This window comes from Sinocyclocheilus grahami, unplaced genomic scaffold, assembly GCF_001515645.1.
Source record: "Sinocyclocheilus grahami isolate Dianchi unplaced genomic scaffold, SAMN03320097.WGS_v1.1 scaffold783.1, whole genome shotgun sequence".
Taxonomy (NCBI): domain Eukaryota; kingdom Metazoa; phylum Chordata; class Actinopteri; order Cypriniformes; family Cyprinidae; genus Sinocyclocheilus; species Sinocyclocheilus grahami.
In genome coordinates, this window is record NW_015505962.1 from 427,574 (window position 1) to 444,096 (window position 16,523).

Here is a 16,523-nt window from a genome sequence, read left to right on the forward strand (position 1 = left end):
ACTGCTGTGTTAATATTTACATTCAATTCAGTTCAAGTTTATTTGTATAGCGCTTTTCACGATACCAATCATTGCAAAGCAGCTTTACAGAAAATATAAAGTTTCTACATTATATTTAGGAGTATGTTATTAGTGGTGACTATGGCAGAAATGTTCAGTAAGAATCATGCAGTTAGTTACAAATTACACGTAATCAAACAGACGGTGTTTTCCTACAACTGCAATGATTATATGTTGCGATTAAACTTTGTGGTTGTGATTAAGCAAAATTTGGTAGTTGTATATGCTGTTCCAGGGTTAGCATCATCTGAAGTCTTCTGGGGGTTGGCATCTTCTCTTCTCAGGTGTTCGGTCATCTCAGGTCTTCGTAAGGGTTGGATCCAGACTGAAGCTTGTGTAATTCCTAGTTGCCTCGGGATGCAAGTCCTGTGACAGAAACAGAGAAGCAGATAGAGACGAAATTAGCGTAGCTGTTATTCCAACCAAGCAAAGATGCGTTCAACCCAAGCAAAATAATGAAAATGTGCATTTGATCAGATATAGCTGAAGTACCAAGTTACGAGATACATTATGTGAATGCTTGGCTAAAAAGATGTAGTCTTCTGGGGGTTGGCATCTTCTCTTCTCATGTGGTCGGTCATCTCAGGTCTTTGTAAGGGTTGGATCTAGGGCTGCACGATAAATCGCATGCAATATTTAATGCGCAACTTGTCAGAAAGCCGGTTCTGTAATCAGCGGTAAATCTCCATCACGTGTGTGCTTTTACATTGAGCAGCATTAACTACACAGAGCCGTTGTTCACTGACGAGATGCGCAAAAAATTGCGCGAATATGAACGTGGTTTTGCACAGCTCATCAGTGAACAACGGCTCTGTGTAGTTAATGCTGCTCAATGTAAAAGCACACACGTGATGGAGATTTACCGCTGATTACAGAACCGGCTTTACTGATAAGATGCGTGTTAAATATCGCATGCGATTTATCGTGCAGCCCTAGTTGGATCCAGACTGAAGCTTGTCTAATTCCTAGTTGCCTCGGAATGCAAGTCCTGTGGCAGAAACAGAGAAGCAAATAGAGGTGAAGTTAGCGTAGCTGCTATTCCAACCAAGCAAAGATGTTGACCAGATATAGCTGAAGTACCAAGTTACGAGATACATTGTGTGAATGCTTGTGTGAAAAGATGTGTCTTTAATCTAGATTTAAACAGAGTGTGCCTGAATGTTATCAGGTCTATTATTAAATCCAACAAATGTACTCCCCAATTGCTTAGGTGACATTCTTGTCCACATCTGCTCTGGCGTCGAAACAATGGCGGACTGATGACAGCTCACTCAGAGCGGGTCTGTGCTAAAACACCAGTGTCAATCAACAATCGCGGGAGGAGCTTGGGTCTGTGTGATGTCACACAGCCAAGAATTTGTGAACGGCTTGATCTGAGAAAGGGGTTATGATTTATGGGGATTAAAAAAAAAACACATTGGGGGGATTTTTATCATTATAGGCAATTTTGCATCCGATGACCCCTTTAAACTTATTACTCATTGTATCAACAATGTAGCGTATCAGAGTAAATCAGACAATTTAAGATTCAAACAGAACGTTGAAACACAAAGAGCTGAATTCCACAAAGAGGCCCAAGACAACAGGATGATCATAAATCAGATCCCATCACCAACCAGAAGTAAGCCTAACCAACCAACTCTTTCACAGCTTTGAACAGCTTGCAGCATTAAAACAAAATAACACTTAATCTCCTTCCTGAGTTGAATTAGTGTAAAATTTGGGGCAAGTAACCAAGATAAATGTTCAAAGAGACGCACAGCATGACCATCAAATGTAAATCCATGATGGAAATCACGAGCTAAAGACTTCCTCGGATAAACTTAACCAGACTGAGATTCCTTCTAGACTCTTTTGACCTTTTGTTCCTCACAGAACACGTCCTCAGAGTCACAGAACGACACAGAGACTGTCTCTACATGACTAAAAGGACTAATGAACAAATATCATTCCGATGCATAACTCCATATGATGAATGCAACTGTAAGGTCCGCCCACTGGTCCAACGACGGTAGCCAGTGATCCGGAAGAAGGATTCTCGCGTGTTGCTGTCTTTCCTTTCATACAGCACAACAATATTAAATTAAATACATTTTCTTGTGTTTTACCTCTTTTATTCATCTGACTCCAAAAATGAAAAGGGTTAAGAGAGTTGTTTGTTACTCAATAAATTTAGGTGAGTGTTTGATCATTCCGTTTTCCCCATGATTTTTATTCATTCGTTCATTAGGAATCTATGTCGCTTAGGATGCCTCACGGCGGCCGCTATGCGTGGGCTCCACGATCACAAACTCGCCAGTTTGATTCTTATTCAGAGGTTTATGGCTAATACTATTTACTTTAAATAGTAGGTTTGTTTAGCCCCCTACAATTACCCATGTAATGCTCAAACAATAATCAGCAGTTCTTCTAGACCCTTAGTCTCGACCCCGATAGTTATTATAACCACGTACAGCTTAATTAAAGCTGAAATCATACACATGGTTAACGTAACTGAGTACAACTTAAACTAAGGTCAAGCGGTTAGTCAGAAACCCATAATCTCACTTGATGTGCCCATGCTCCATCTAACCTGAGATTTAGTATGCACTTAACCCTGGTCGCAGATTTGCGGAAACATACGCCTTCACTTAATCTACTTGAAAAAATAACTTCAGAGTAATCAGAATGAATTAAATGTAACAATTTATTATCAGTCAGGTAAATATGTATTATGCAAATTATTTCCACAGCCAATTCAACGATATCAAATCAATACAAGACATCAAACTCTCAAAGACGAATCTAAGAGTAAAATGCATATCTGAGATTAAATGTATTAGATGTATTAGAAAAATACATAGTACAGAGTATGTGGAGATACTCTGTACTACGGGCATTCTGGCTACAGAATCGCCCTGACCCTTTTGCTGCAATCCTTTAAATACAAAACTAAGAAAAACATCCTCCAAATGGAGGCATGTCTGTTAAGAGAATGGAACCCCTTTACCAGACACACAGAGACCTTTCAAACGGTATCAAACATGAATTGTTGCATTGTTATAAACTCTGATTTAAGAAAGGTGGTTTTGGTGATCTCTGCAGTGTCCTGTGTTCAGATGGAAATGAGGGGAGAGAGGGGAAGAGTGAAGGTGTGGAGCTTTTGTTTCTCTCAGTTGGGTGTCTTGCTTTAGGCTTGCGAGACAGAGTTCAGATGTTGATTCTCGTGAGAGTTCCTTGTTTTTTCAGACTGTGACCTTCTTCTGATCCAGCCAAATGGCATCAATAATCTTACACAACTAACACATTTGACTGTCATGTTCTAATCACTGATTGTGTATGTCATTTTAATAACTATTGAACGGTTCATAGTTTTCTATTCCTGTTTAGTATGTTTGTGTTTGAGAATTCAACATATCATATTCTTGTTATAGAAATCATGTCTAAATTATACTCTGCAAGAGTGGGGAAATTCGGACTATGTAACATAACACGTTGATTTGTGTATTGAGAGGTGAAACATAGCAACCCCCGAAATAAGACAATGTCTAAATTTAGCCTTTTGGGCTTTTGCCACCACTTTCAAACTCAATAATTATTAAATTTTCCACTTATGTGTTAAAATGTATGGTGTTGTGTGTAAAATGAGACAATTTTTATCCATTTAACCAGATGTATGTGGGCAAGGGACTCTTTTAAATTCAGGTTTGCCAAAATCAGTAAAAAAAAAAAAAAGGCTGCAGAGCTGAAGAGGTCACGATCACAGGTAAGAATTGCACTCTAACATATCTGACGTGAGACACTTCAACAGTTTTGCCCAGTGTTGTCATGATTATAATTGTTATTTTTCTTCTCCAAAGAGATAGATTCCAGTCAAATTGACAGACATTATCACTTTCAATCTGTTGAATTGGACCTGTTTTTGAATGTTTACTTTGTTTTGCCTCCAGCTAGAGCTGTGACGTAGTCGTGATGTCAGCCCTAAAAGGGTCTATGGATTTATGCATAGTGGTCACGAGGTAGCACTTAACCGTATGTTGCTTAAATGGCTCTTCAGTTCGTCGAGACAAAGGAGTTCTCTTTTCCCTTAATTGAATTAGCTACTATAATGTTGAGAGGAAACTAATCCAGACAATGAGGGTATTGTCAGTTTTAAGAACTCGTGATGGCTGTGTGGGGGGATCTTTAGATCCGGTTTTGGGAATGTGTTTATTCTGCAGCTTTTTGGTGGATCTGTTGCACAGAGACCTTACACAGTGAAGAACATAATTAAAAATATAACTCCGTCTCTCTTAAAAGTGTTACAGTCTCTTCCTCAGCTTCCTGAACAAGAACAGTTTGTAAAAACCTCTGCTTTCCTTCATGAAAGAGCAAGTGATACATATGAGTTTCATATTATGTTCAATTGTTTTATAATGCAAAAGAAATCACAACAATAACAGTTAAATCATGAAGCAAAATTATATAAAAATAAATCTTTTGGACGTTGTTCTTTGGAGAGGAACTCTATCTTTGAGTTGATCTGAATATATCAGTTTTTAATATATCTATTACTGTGTCCAGATGTCAAATTTTAGTGTCTGCATCAAATTAAATTTACAAAAGTGATTTTATATACATAGAAAATCAATTAAATGCAAGTGTCTATATGTTTCAAATAATTTTTGTGAAAACAAAATGTCAAAATATAGGTTAAATAATGTCATCATTCAGCATAACAGATATATTTATGTAAAAATGAAACAACAGTTATTCTGACCTGTACTTGTTAAAATATGTAAAAGAAAAGTGACTATATTCTATTACATTTGAAAATGTATTGCTAACAATTGGGTAAAACCTAGTAATATGAAGGATAGTGGCAAAATATAAAGATTTAAAATATCATTTAATGAATTTTTTGGGGCTACACTATATATAATCCTTAAATATATCATTTTAATGTCATCACATTATTTGTTCTAAATATGCCTGATATTTATTTTTTATTAATTTATTGCTTTATAAACACCTTTTTGTCTTTGACTCATATTGACACATTTAAGCATCCACATCTACCTACCGTAAACAACTGATGCAAATCACCACATTTTTATTTCTAATTCTAACATTATTCTGTTTATTCATAAAATTACTGTATATATAGAAATAGAATAAAAAAAATTGAAAGTATAAAGTCAGAAAAAATGCACATTTGTAAAAAAAAAAAAAAAAAAAAAACCTCAGTCTGTTGACACCAATGAAACGAGCTTTAAGTGTCCATTCACAGGAGATCTGAATGATGCATATGACGCGGATCTGACACATATCCGATTTTCTCCCAACTCTTTACTGTCATTTAAGACTTTATAACTCATTTAAGACTACGTTCACAAGGTAACTCGCCAAAATCACGCATTTTAACATAATTGTGTGCGTTTTCGTGCAATGAAGCGCTACTGGTGAGCTGTCTGAAACTGCTCAGCGTATGCTTACAGCCGAACACGCAGCCTTTCAAACTATACTTCACTGCACCGTTTAGGTGGCACAACACTACATTAGGTGGTACTTTGATATTGAGATTTTTCAAGGTATTGAAGTTAAAAATTCCTGTATCATAACCACTAATTCACGTACTTGTCAATAAGATAAAAGTGGGGTTTGTTCAAAGTAGCTATTATCCACATATTTGATATGAATATGTTTTGGTAATTCATTTAATATCGCCGGCTAAAAAGTAACTAGCACTCGGAGTAGTTTTGAGAGGAGTACTTTGTACTTTTACTTGTAATTGAGTATTATCTCAGCGATGTAACAGTACTTGTACTTAAGTAAAAATTTTCAGTACCCTTTCCACCACTGGCCGTAACGCCACCCGTTCGTTTCTTTTATTTTCTTGTCTTTACCACCAGCTTACTGTTGTAAAATATATATTGCAAAATAAAATATTGGAATCATCACTATTTCTTCTCGGTACTGTGAGTTCTTCCTCCCTGCAAAATAATTCAACACAAAAGCATTTACTGAGCTCTCATGATTGCAGATCAAGTCAAGTCACCTTTATGCAGGTTGTGTCAAAGCAGCTTTAGAGTGTTAAACAGGAAAAACCTGTGCTGATAATGCAAGAGGATAAAATATAGAGTCAGTTTTCCAGTTAAGGTAATTCATTGTTGATTCAGTGATGCAATCGTCCAGCTCAGCTCAGTTCAAATAGTGTCTGTGCAATCAAGTCAACAATCCTGCCAGAAATTAAGTGTCCCCAACTAAGCAAGACAAAGGTGACAGTGGCAAGGAACCAAACTCCATTGGTGACAGAAATGGAGGGAGAAAAAAAACACTTGTGAAAGAGCAGGCTCAGTCGGGGGTCAGTTCTCCTCTGGCCAGAATTTAGATTGTGTGAGGCTTAAAAAACTCACCAGCTCTTCTTACACAGATGATCTGAAGAAGAATCACAGCAGGAGCAGCAAACATTGCAAACTCAACCATAATCACAGTGTGTGTGTGTTTCAAAAAAGGAATGTAATAAGCCTTTAGAGCAGGGTTACCCAACCCTGCTCCTGACGATCGACTGTCCTGCAAAGTTCAGCTCCAATCCTAATCAAACACACCTGAAGCAACTAATTAGGGTCTTCCGGATCATTTAAACATTAAAGGCAGGTGTCTTTGATTAGAGTTGGAGCAAAACTTTGCAGTACAGTCGATCGCCAGGAGCAGGGTTGGGCACCCCTGCTTTAGAGTAACAAGTTACCCCCATAGTTCACACAGTTCCAATAAATTGTGATGGGTTAAATAAACTCAGTAAACTAAACAGCAGACCAGTATTGAAGTGTACAGCAGTCATAACTTTGTTTTTGCTGAGTTTATTTAATTAATATTGAGTAGGCCTTTGATGTTCACTTGGATTTTTTCCTCAGCAGGGTAAATAATAGGGTCGTATGGTAAAAATATATATGTTTTATTTGTGTACGTGCAAAATGACAACAAAATGTCATGCCTTTGAAAAATAAAGTGAACAGCAAAATGTGCTGCTTTAGCGTGTCTCGGTCTCATTGAGCATCTTTCTGGAGCACGCCACAAACATGAACCAATACACAGCAAAGCCTACTTGACGCACCTACTCGTCTACATTTAGTTTATTTGACGTTAAATGCATCATATAAGTCACCTTGGAATAAATCACAGCATGTATCAAAAACGTGACTTTACAGTCTGTAAAATACGGTAGGTTATAGTAATTTTGAGAACCGCTGGTCTACACAGAAGAAAGTGCTGTCTATACTGCCCCGGTAGGAGCTGTGTCGAGCTATTCATTAATCTGGTTATTTGATGAGAAAAAGATTAAATGTAGTTGCAATAAGCGCATCAGATAGCTGATATGGTAAGCAAGTTTATGAATATTTTGAATAAAAAAGCGATCCATCTGTCATACAGTTATTGTGGCCGCGGTGTGTCACGTGACAAGCATGACGCGTCGCCATGGAAACAGTAAGGGGAAACGTTCTAAAATAACGCTTGCCTAAAAAAATTCACTCTGGGGGGACCGCTAGAATATTTTAAACTCACCATTGAAAGGGTTTAAGAAAAAGAAGATGAACTGATATGAATGTGTGGTTGTTTGCGCTGCATAGAATGATCGTTGTATGGGATGAAGCTCTAATGAGAGTGACAGGGATCCTCTCCTCTCGCCGCTTCACACTCCAGTCCAGCGGGTGGCGCTCAAACACATACTTTTTTTGCCAAACACCATTAAACATCAGAGGAAGAAGATTAGTTTCACCGCGCTCTCTATTGTTTTGTCCTGATGCTGTTTTAATACAAACGATTAGAAATGTTGTTTCTGTAAAAAGAGAAATACATGAATCAGGTCAATAAAGACCTGTATTCTCATCTTCACAGTCGTGACTAAGTTGGGAGGCAAGCAGGAATATCTAGAGGAGTATCATCTGAACTGAGATCTGCTGCTGTGAAGATGCTGTCTGTTAAAGAGGAGAGTGAGGAGGACACAAGTGAACCAGAAACCCGGAGAATAAAACACGAGGAACCAGAAACCCGGAGAGTAAAACACGAGGAACCAGAAACCCGGAGAGTAAAACACGAGGAACCAGAAACCCGGAGAGTAAAACACGAGGAACCAGAAACCCGGAGAATAAAACAGGAGGAACAAGGAGGTTGGTGTTTATTCTTCATTCATCTGTAATTACTATTTGTGGTACAGCCACAGATCCTTTGTGTAAAAATAAGACCTTAACTATGATTAAAATCTTAAATCCATGTTTTAAAGGGGTCATATGATGCTGCTAAAAGAACATTATTTGTATTTGGTGTAATGAAATTTGTTTATGCAGTTTAAAGTTAAAAAAAACATTATTTTCCACATACTGTACATTATTGTTTCTCCTCTATGCCCCGCCTTTTTGAAACACGTCGATTTTTACAAAGCTCATCGGTCTGAAAAAGCGAGGTGTGCTGTGATTGGACAGCTATCCAGTGCGTTGAGATTGGCCGAATACCTCAAGTGTGAGATAGAAATGTTATGCCCCTCACATACTGTTGATGCCGTGTCCGGTCGGAGCAACCAAACAAAAACATTAAAACCCATTACAAACGAGGCATTTGACGATCTGACGAGTTTGAAAATCGTGCAGTGTGAACTCGGCATTATGCAAATCTTCCCAGATCGTGACATAGGTATGTGGGGGCGTGTTAGAACGAGCCGTTTTAGGTAGGCGTGGTTAACTCTGAACTTTTATAAAGAATATCTCTTTGGTTTTGAGACTTTAGTCTTTGCAACTTTACAGATCTTCTTTATGCACCAAGAGCTTGTAACACTCCAAAGAGAAAGGAAAAATTGAAATCGCATCATATGACTCCTTTAAAGTTCTTATGGAAATGTGAGTGACCTGACATCAAGGATATTTAATTATTACTTTAATTAGACTTTATTTTTGCTTTTTGGAATCATAAAACTGTGTTGAACTCCGAGCGTGTGAGACTCAATTTGTTTTTAAATTAGAAGCCACATTTGAACTAAAGTAGCTATAGGACTGTGGTTATTTTAAATCATGTGAATGTCTCAGTAGAGCATTATTTGCTTGTTCGTTACATTTCACTGTAAATCGGTAACAGTTTTGCAGCAGGCTTTGCAAACGGAGTTTTACTGTAAGATATATGTGACCCTGGAGCACAAAAGCAGTCATAAGTAGCACAGGTATATTTGTAGCAATAGCCAAAAAAATACATTGTATGGGTCAAAATTATCAATTTGTAATTTATGCCAAAAATCATTAGGATATTAAGTAAAGATCATGTTCCATGAAGATATTTTGTAAATTTCCTACCATAAATATATCAAAACTTAATTTTTGATTAGTTATATGGAGTGCTAAGAACTTCATTTGGACAACTTTAAAGGCGATTTTCTCAATATTTAGATTTGTTTTGCACCCTCAGAGTCCAGATATTCAAATAGTTGTATCTCGACCAAATATTGTCCTATCCTAACAAACCATACATCGATGGAAAGCTTATTTATTCAGCTTTCAGATTTTTCATACATCTCAATTTACAAAAATGGACCCTTATGACTGGTTTTGTGCTCCAGGGTTACATATACCTGACAGCATTATCACAACATGGAAGTAAACTTGTTTATTCTAATGTCTGATCTGTAATCAGTGATTTCTGATGTGTAATTATTCAAGGTCAGTCAGATTTAATTTGTCTCAAAAGTGTTCAATGTTTTTTTTGTGTGTGTGTGTGTGTGTTAGGGATAGGAAGATTCCCCGATTCGCCAATATTTTACATGTAGATTGATTTCTCCTCTCGAAACTGTTTCTCAAGCGAACTCTCTCATCACTGCTGCATGTGAATATGACATATCACAACACTACGGAGACCCAAGGAAAAGGGGGGATTTAAGTCCAAAACCTGACCTGAAATAACCTAACAAATCAATCTGGGCTACAGCAGTTCCATAAACGACAAATTAAGTTCACACAATCTCACTATTGTGCACGTTTATTTTTAAGCAGCTCTTAATGTCGATCATGGATCAAATCGATCCACCATGGCAAACGTTGTATTTTCCTCGGTGCATAACTGACATGTCACAGTTATGTTCTTCATCTGTAAATGTCAGAAAGTCATGCAAACATATCTTTTTTGCTGTCAGGAGTGGGCGAGGCACATGAGAGCAACGAGCACACTAAACAGACAGAGCTCAATCGAATAGGAGCGCAATAATTCTGAGTAAAATATACATTTTGTTAAAATATTTGTTGTTGGACATTAAATGTTTATCATTTTAAACCTACATATAAAGTGTATTTTTATGATAGCAGTAACTGTAAAGGGACTATTGTGTAAATCACATGTAAGCTAGGAGGCTACAGTACTAATTACTAAGCTCAAATTGTCACGGTAGAGAAGAGTCAGGAACCAAGTGCAAATATAAGGTTTATTTGGTAACCACAACAACGGAGACACAAGGGGTCTTGGTCAAGATCAGAGCTCCTCTTGAGAAGCCTTCCTCCCAAAGCGCTGGCCAAACCAAGGCGAGGGCTGAAGATCCGTACCCTGACTGAGCGAGAGCTGAAAACAGAGAACTGACAGGGAGACAGGACATGAGAATAACGACAAACACACATTGAACAAGGTGTCCTATAAAGGAATCGCTAATGAGTTGCAGCTGGCGCGCTCTGATTGAGCGCCAGCTGCAACCACTAACGAGTGACGTACACACACAACCACATGACAAGACGCAAAAGGACCGCACGGACCCATGAACCGTGACACAAATGAGTTAATGTGTGTTTCTTATACCAGTTAAAGTAGTCATATTATTTATTTTCATTTTTAATTCAGTGATTTTAACTTTTAATTTAGTTATTTTAATGCTTTAAAGAGCCATTTTAGATTGTAATGTTCTGCTATCTGTTCTGCAATCTATAAAAGGTACAGCCTTTTAATAAGCCTTATGAAACAGGCCTCGAGGTATTAGAAGTGATCCTATTTTTTCCATTGCATCATATTGCATCAAATCACATTGTGTTGAATCAAAATTGGATCGCACTGCATCATAACGGGTGAATCGTATCGCATAGGTAGCTACTTCATATGTATCTTTAATGTATCGTATCGTTGGCTATGCATCAAGATGCGTATCGGATGGGCTGGAGTCATGGAGATGCACATCCCTAATGGCTAGTGACACATCGCTTCCATCTACACTTTCTCTAACACTAGCACTCTCTATTCTACTTTATCTACTTGTTCTTTCTTTCTTGAAAAAATACTCTGATAAAGTGCAGAAACTTCACAAATATACTTAAGTATAGTAACAAAGTAAAAATAATTACTTACTGATTAATAGTCACCAATATATCCATGAATTTGCAAACATTAGAAATAAATGGCATCTTTAATGTATCGTATCGTTGGCTATGCATCAAGATGCGTATCGGTAGGGCTGGGGGTTTTTCCGATTTAATTGATTAATTTGAATTTAATGTTTTGCCATGATTTTATTTTTTAGAAATCGAGGAATATTGATTTTGAATAGAAATATTACCAAGTGTTAGAATTAGAGACTTTGACAATGTGCCGGTGATAACAGTAATGAGAAAAGAACCATCCAACCGCATGTTGGTGCACGTGATTAACCGCTCACGTGTACGCACTCTGTGAAGGACCATTAATATAGCGCTAAGCGCCATTTACACAGAATGTGCTTTTGTGTTGACAAAGATGCGACGCGGGCAGTGAAATAGGTAAACATGCAAGACGATGGGAGTGAACTTCGGTCAAAGATTATGGAAAAATCGCCCAGCCCTACGTATCGGCCTCAGTCATGGAGATGCACATCCCTAGTGTGTGTGTGTGAAATCAAGCCAGAGACCAAACTAAACATTGTTTCTCTTAATAGCATGAATATAATGTTATTTAAATTGTTAAATTACAGAAAGCGATCAAAGAACGAACCTTGTTTGCTGGAGCTGTTGATGTGTAGTGTTTCTTTACAAAATGGCATCGCCATCTACTGGCCTGGCAGCATAATGCAGTGTTTTTAGTTATTTTCATTGATCTTTGTTAAAAAGAGACAGTTTTGACAGTGTTTTTCTGTACACAAATATTTTATCCTTTTATTTTTCAAACATACCAATGGATTTTCATCTTTATAATGATTTCATTTTAGGCCTGATACAAATGAAAGACGAAAGACGAGATCTGAATGAAGTGGAGGAGAAATATCAGGATCAGAAAGATTGTGATGTCAATGGAGAAAAATCTGTGATTTGCAGCATTCAAAAAACAGACGTCAAAAGGTCTTTCAGCTGCTCTGAGTGTGGAAACACTTTCACATGTAACAAGAATCTTAAGAGGCACATGTTAATTCATGCTGGGATAAAGCCTTTCAGCTGCTCTCAGTGTGGAAAGACTTTTACACAGAAAGGACACCTTGAGAATCATTTGGTAACTCACTCTTCAGAAAAGCCTTTCAACTGCTCTCAGTGTGGAAAGAGTTTCATATGTAAAGGAAACCTGAGGGATCACATGTTAATTCATACTGCGATAAAGTCTTACAGCTGCTCTCAGTGTGGAAAGAGTTTTACACAGAAATCAAACCTTAAGAAGCACATGCTAATTCATGCTGGAATAAAGCCTTTCTCCTGCTCTCAGTGTGGAAAGAGTTTTACACAGAAAGTAAGCCTTGAGAAGCACATGCTAATTCATGCTGGAATAAAGCCTTTCTCCTGCTCCCAGTGTGGAAAGTGTTTTACATATAAAGTATGCCTTGAGAAGCACATGCTAATTCATGCTGGAGTAAAGCCTTACAGCTGCTCTGAATGTGGAAAGAGTTTTACACAGAAAGGACAACTTAAGAATCATTTCGTAACTCACACTTCAGAAAAGGCTTTCTCCTGCTCTCAGTGTGGAAAGAGTTTTACACAGAAAGGAAGCCTTGAGACGCACATGTTAATTCATGCTGGAATAAAGTCTTTCACCTGCTCTCAGTGTGGAAAGAGTTTCACACGTAAAGGATACCTTAAGAGGCACATGTTAATTCATACTGGAATAAAGTCTTTCACCTGCTCTCAGTTTGGAAAGACTTTTACACAGAAAGGACACTGCAAGGTTAATTTGGTAACTCACTCTTCATAAAAGCTTTTCACCTTAAAGAGTTAAAGTACATTACTTTTTCTGAATGGCGGGTGTCATCTACTGGATCATCTCAAGGATGTGTCCTCTCGCCTTTATTATTTATCATGTACACAAATGACTATAAGAGTAGTTATAGAAATAGGCATATTATAAAATTTGCTGATGATTCTGTAATCGTTAGCTTAATGAGTGAGGAGGACTCCATGCATGGTTCTGTGGTTGATGATTTTATTATGTGGTGTCAGAATGCTTTCTTAAAGCGTAATGTTTCTAAAACTAAGGAGTTGACTATTGATTTTAACTCTAGGAGGAAACGTATTTAGTATAAGCAAACAAGCATTAATGGAGTAGTTATTGAGAGTGTCTAACACACCTGTTTTGGAAAACAAATTGTCAGTTTTGTGTAAGAGGGGGCAGCAAAGATTGTATTGCTTGCGGAAACTAAGGTGATTTAATGTGGACAAATCATTGATGTGCATGTTCTACAGATCCTATATTGAGTTACTGTTATCTTTTTCACTGTTGTGCTGGTTTAATTTTCTAAATGTGAAAAACAAGATTTGTCTTGAGAGGATTGTAAACCAGGTAAGTAATACAACGGGGAGGAAGCAGATGACTATGGTCCAGTTATATCATAGACATGTTTGGGTAAAGCCCAGAGCATTTTGTTAGATGATTCCCACACGTATCAAGAGTTTCACCTTCTCCCTTCTGGCATTCGTTATAGAACCCCTATTTGTAAAACAAATCAATTTAGACATTCATTTATAAATACCCCCTCAAATATCCCCTCAGCTGTAAAGTTTTTTAATTTAAGGTAAGAACTTTTTTGGAAGGAAATGTATTGTGTTTTATATTGTTTATGTGAAATGCTTGTGTGCTGCAACCAAATTGCCTTCGGGAAATAAATAAAAGAACTGAACTGAACCTGCTCTCAGTGTGGAAAGTCTTGTGAGTCTCAAGGTATCCTTTACGCGCATATGTTAAAGGGGTCATTGGATGCCCATTTTCCACAAGTTTATATGATTCTTTAGGGTCTTAATAAAAACTCTATAACATACTTTGGTTAAAATTTCTCAATTGTAGTGTAAAAAAACTCTCTGTTCTGTTCACAGCGAGCCGTTTCGGTACATGTTCCTTTAAATGCTAATGAGCTGTGTTCACCCTGCCTCTCGCTTCAGTGGGGTGACAAGCCACTCTCATGAGACTGTAAACTTTAGCCACATTTAGCCGCAAAACTTGCTAACTAGCACATTATTAGGAAAGGTGATTTGCAAAGATTCATAAAAAAACCTTATACTCAGTTCTTCTGTTGGTGAAGCTGGATCACAAATGATTTGCGGGAACATGGATGCATTTAGGTAGATTGGGGGCACATTCCCTTCAAAAACAAAATCAAGCCACTACGTCTTCAGCAGCTCAGATGTCAGGAGTAAATGACGACTGCTGTGTTAATATTTACATTCAATTCAATTCAAGTTTATTTGTATAGCGCTTTTCACGATACCAATCATTGCAAAGAAGCTTTACAGAAAATATTAAGTTTCTACATTACATTTAGGAGTATGTTATTAGTGGTGATTTTGGCAGAAATGTTCAGTAAGAATCAGGCAGTTATGCGTAATCAAACAGACGGTGAACACTTTTAACTGCAATGATTATATATTGCGATTTAACTTTGCGATTAAAGGTTGTGATTAAGCAAAATTTGGTAGTTTTATATGTTGTTCCAGGGTTAGGATCATCTGAAGTCTTCTGGGGAGTTGGCATCTTCTCTTCTCAGGTGTTCGGTCATCTCAGATCTTCGTAAGGGTTGGATCCAGACTGAAGCTTGTCTAATTCCTAGTTGCCTCGGGATGCAAGTCCTGTGACAGAAACAGAGAAGCAAATAGAGACGAAATTAGCATAGCTGCTATTCCAACCAAGCAAAGATGATGTGTTCAACCCAAGCAAAAGAATGAAAATGTGCATTTGATCAGATATAGCTGAAGTACCAAGTTACGAGATACATTATATGTGAATGCTTGGTTAAAAAGATGTGTCTTTAATCTTGATTTGAACAGAGAGAGTGTGTCTGAACCCTGAACGTTATCAGATCTATTATTACATCCAACAAAAATCGCTTAGGTGACATTCTTGTCTACATCTGCTCCGGCATCGAAACAATGGTGGACTGATAACAGCTCACTCAGAGCGGGTCTGTGCTAAAACACCAGTGTCAATCAATAATCGTGGGAGGAGCCTGGGTCTGTGTGATGTCACACAGCCAAGAATTTGTAAACGGCTTGATCTGAGAAAGGGTTTACGATTTATGGGGATTAAAAAAAAACACACTGGGGGGATTTTTATCATTATAGGGTGGTTGTGTACATACTGCCAACACACATTTCAGTTCAAACAATATGTAAAAGTGAATTTTGCATCCAATGACCCCTTTAAACGTATTATTCATTGTATCAACAATGTAGCGAATCAGACAATTTAAGATTCAAACAGAACAGTTTTGAAACACAAAGAGCCGAATTCCACAAAGAGGCCCAAGACAACAGGATGATCATAAATCAGATCCCATCACCAGCCTGAAGTAAGCCTAACCAACCAACTCTTTCACAGCTTCTATAACATACTTTGGTTAAAATTTCTCAATTGTAGTGTAAAAAAACTCTCTGTTCTGTTCACAGCGAGCCGTTTCGGTACATGTTCCTTTAAATGCTAATGAGCTGTGTTCACCCTGCCTCTCGCTTCAGTGGGGTGACAAGCCACTCTCATGAGACTGTAAACTTTAGCCACATTTAGCCGCAAAACTTGCTAACTAGCACATTATTAGGAAAGGTGATTTGCAAAGATTCATAAAAAAACCTTATACTCAGTTCTTCTGTTGGTGAAGCTGGATCACAAATGATTTGCGGGAACATGGATGCATTTAGGTAGATTGGGGGCACATTCCCTTCAAAAACAAAATCAAGCCACTACGTCTTCAGCAGCTCAGATGTCAGGAGTAAATGACGACTGCTGTGTTAATATTTACATTCAATTCAATTCAAGTTTATTTGTATAGCGCTTTTCACGATACCAATCACTGCAAAGAAGCTTTACAGAAAATATTAAGTTTCTACATTACATTTAGGAGTATGTTATTAGTGGTGATTTTGGCAGAAATGTTCAGTAAGAATCAGGCAGTTATGCGTAATCAAACAGACGGTGAACACTTTTAACTGCAATGATTATATATTGCGATTTAACTTTGCGATTAAAGGTTGTGATTAAGCAAAATTTGGTAGTTTTATATGTTGTTCCAGGGTTAGCATCATCTGAAGTCTTCTGGGGGTTGGCATCTTCTCTTC

At 37.6% G+C, this 16,523-nt stretch overlaps 1 protein-coding gene and 1 long non-coding RNA gene across 2 annotated transcripts in view; one reads left to right on the top strand and one right to left on the bottom strand.

The window, feature by feature from the left end:
* The window catches only part of LOC107561615 (uncharacterized), a 14,161-nt gene extending 6,482 nt beyond the window's left edge, over nt 1-7,679 (top strand). The window contains exon 3 of the long non-coding RNA XR_001605873.1: nt 7,670-7,679. This is a non-coding gene — a long non-coding RNA (uncharacterized lncRNA). The remainder of the gene's footprint in view (nt 1-7,669) is intronic.
* Nucleotides 1-16,523, bottom strand: part of LOC107561612 (zinc finger protein 721-like) — a 69,985-nt gene that overhangs the window by 36,480 nt on the left and 16,982 nt on the right. The window lies entirely within an intron of this gene.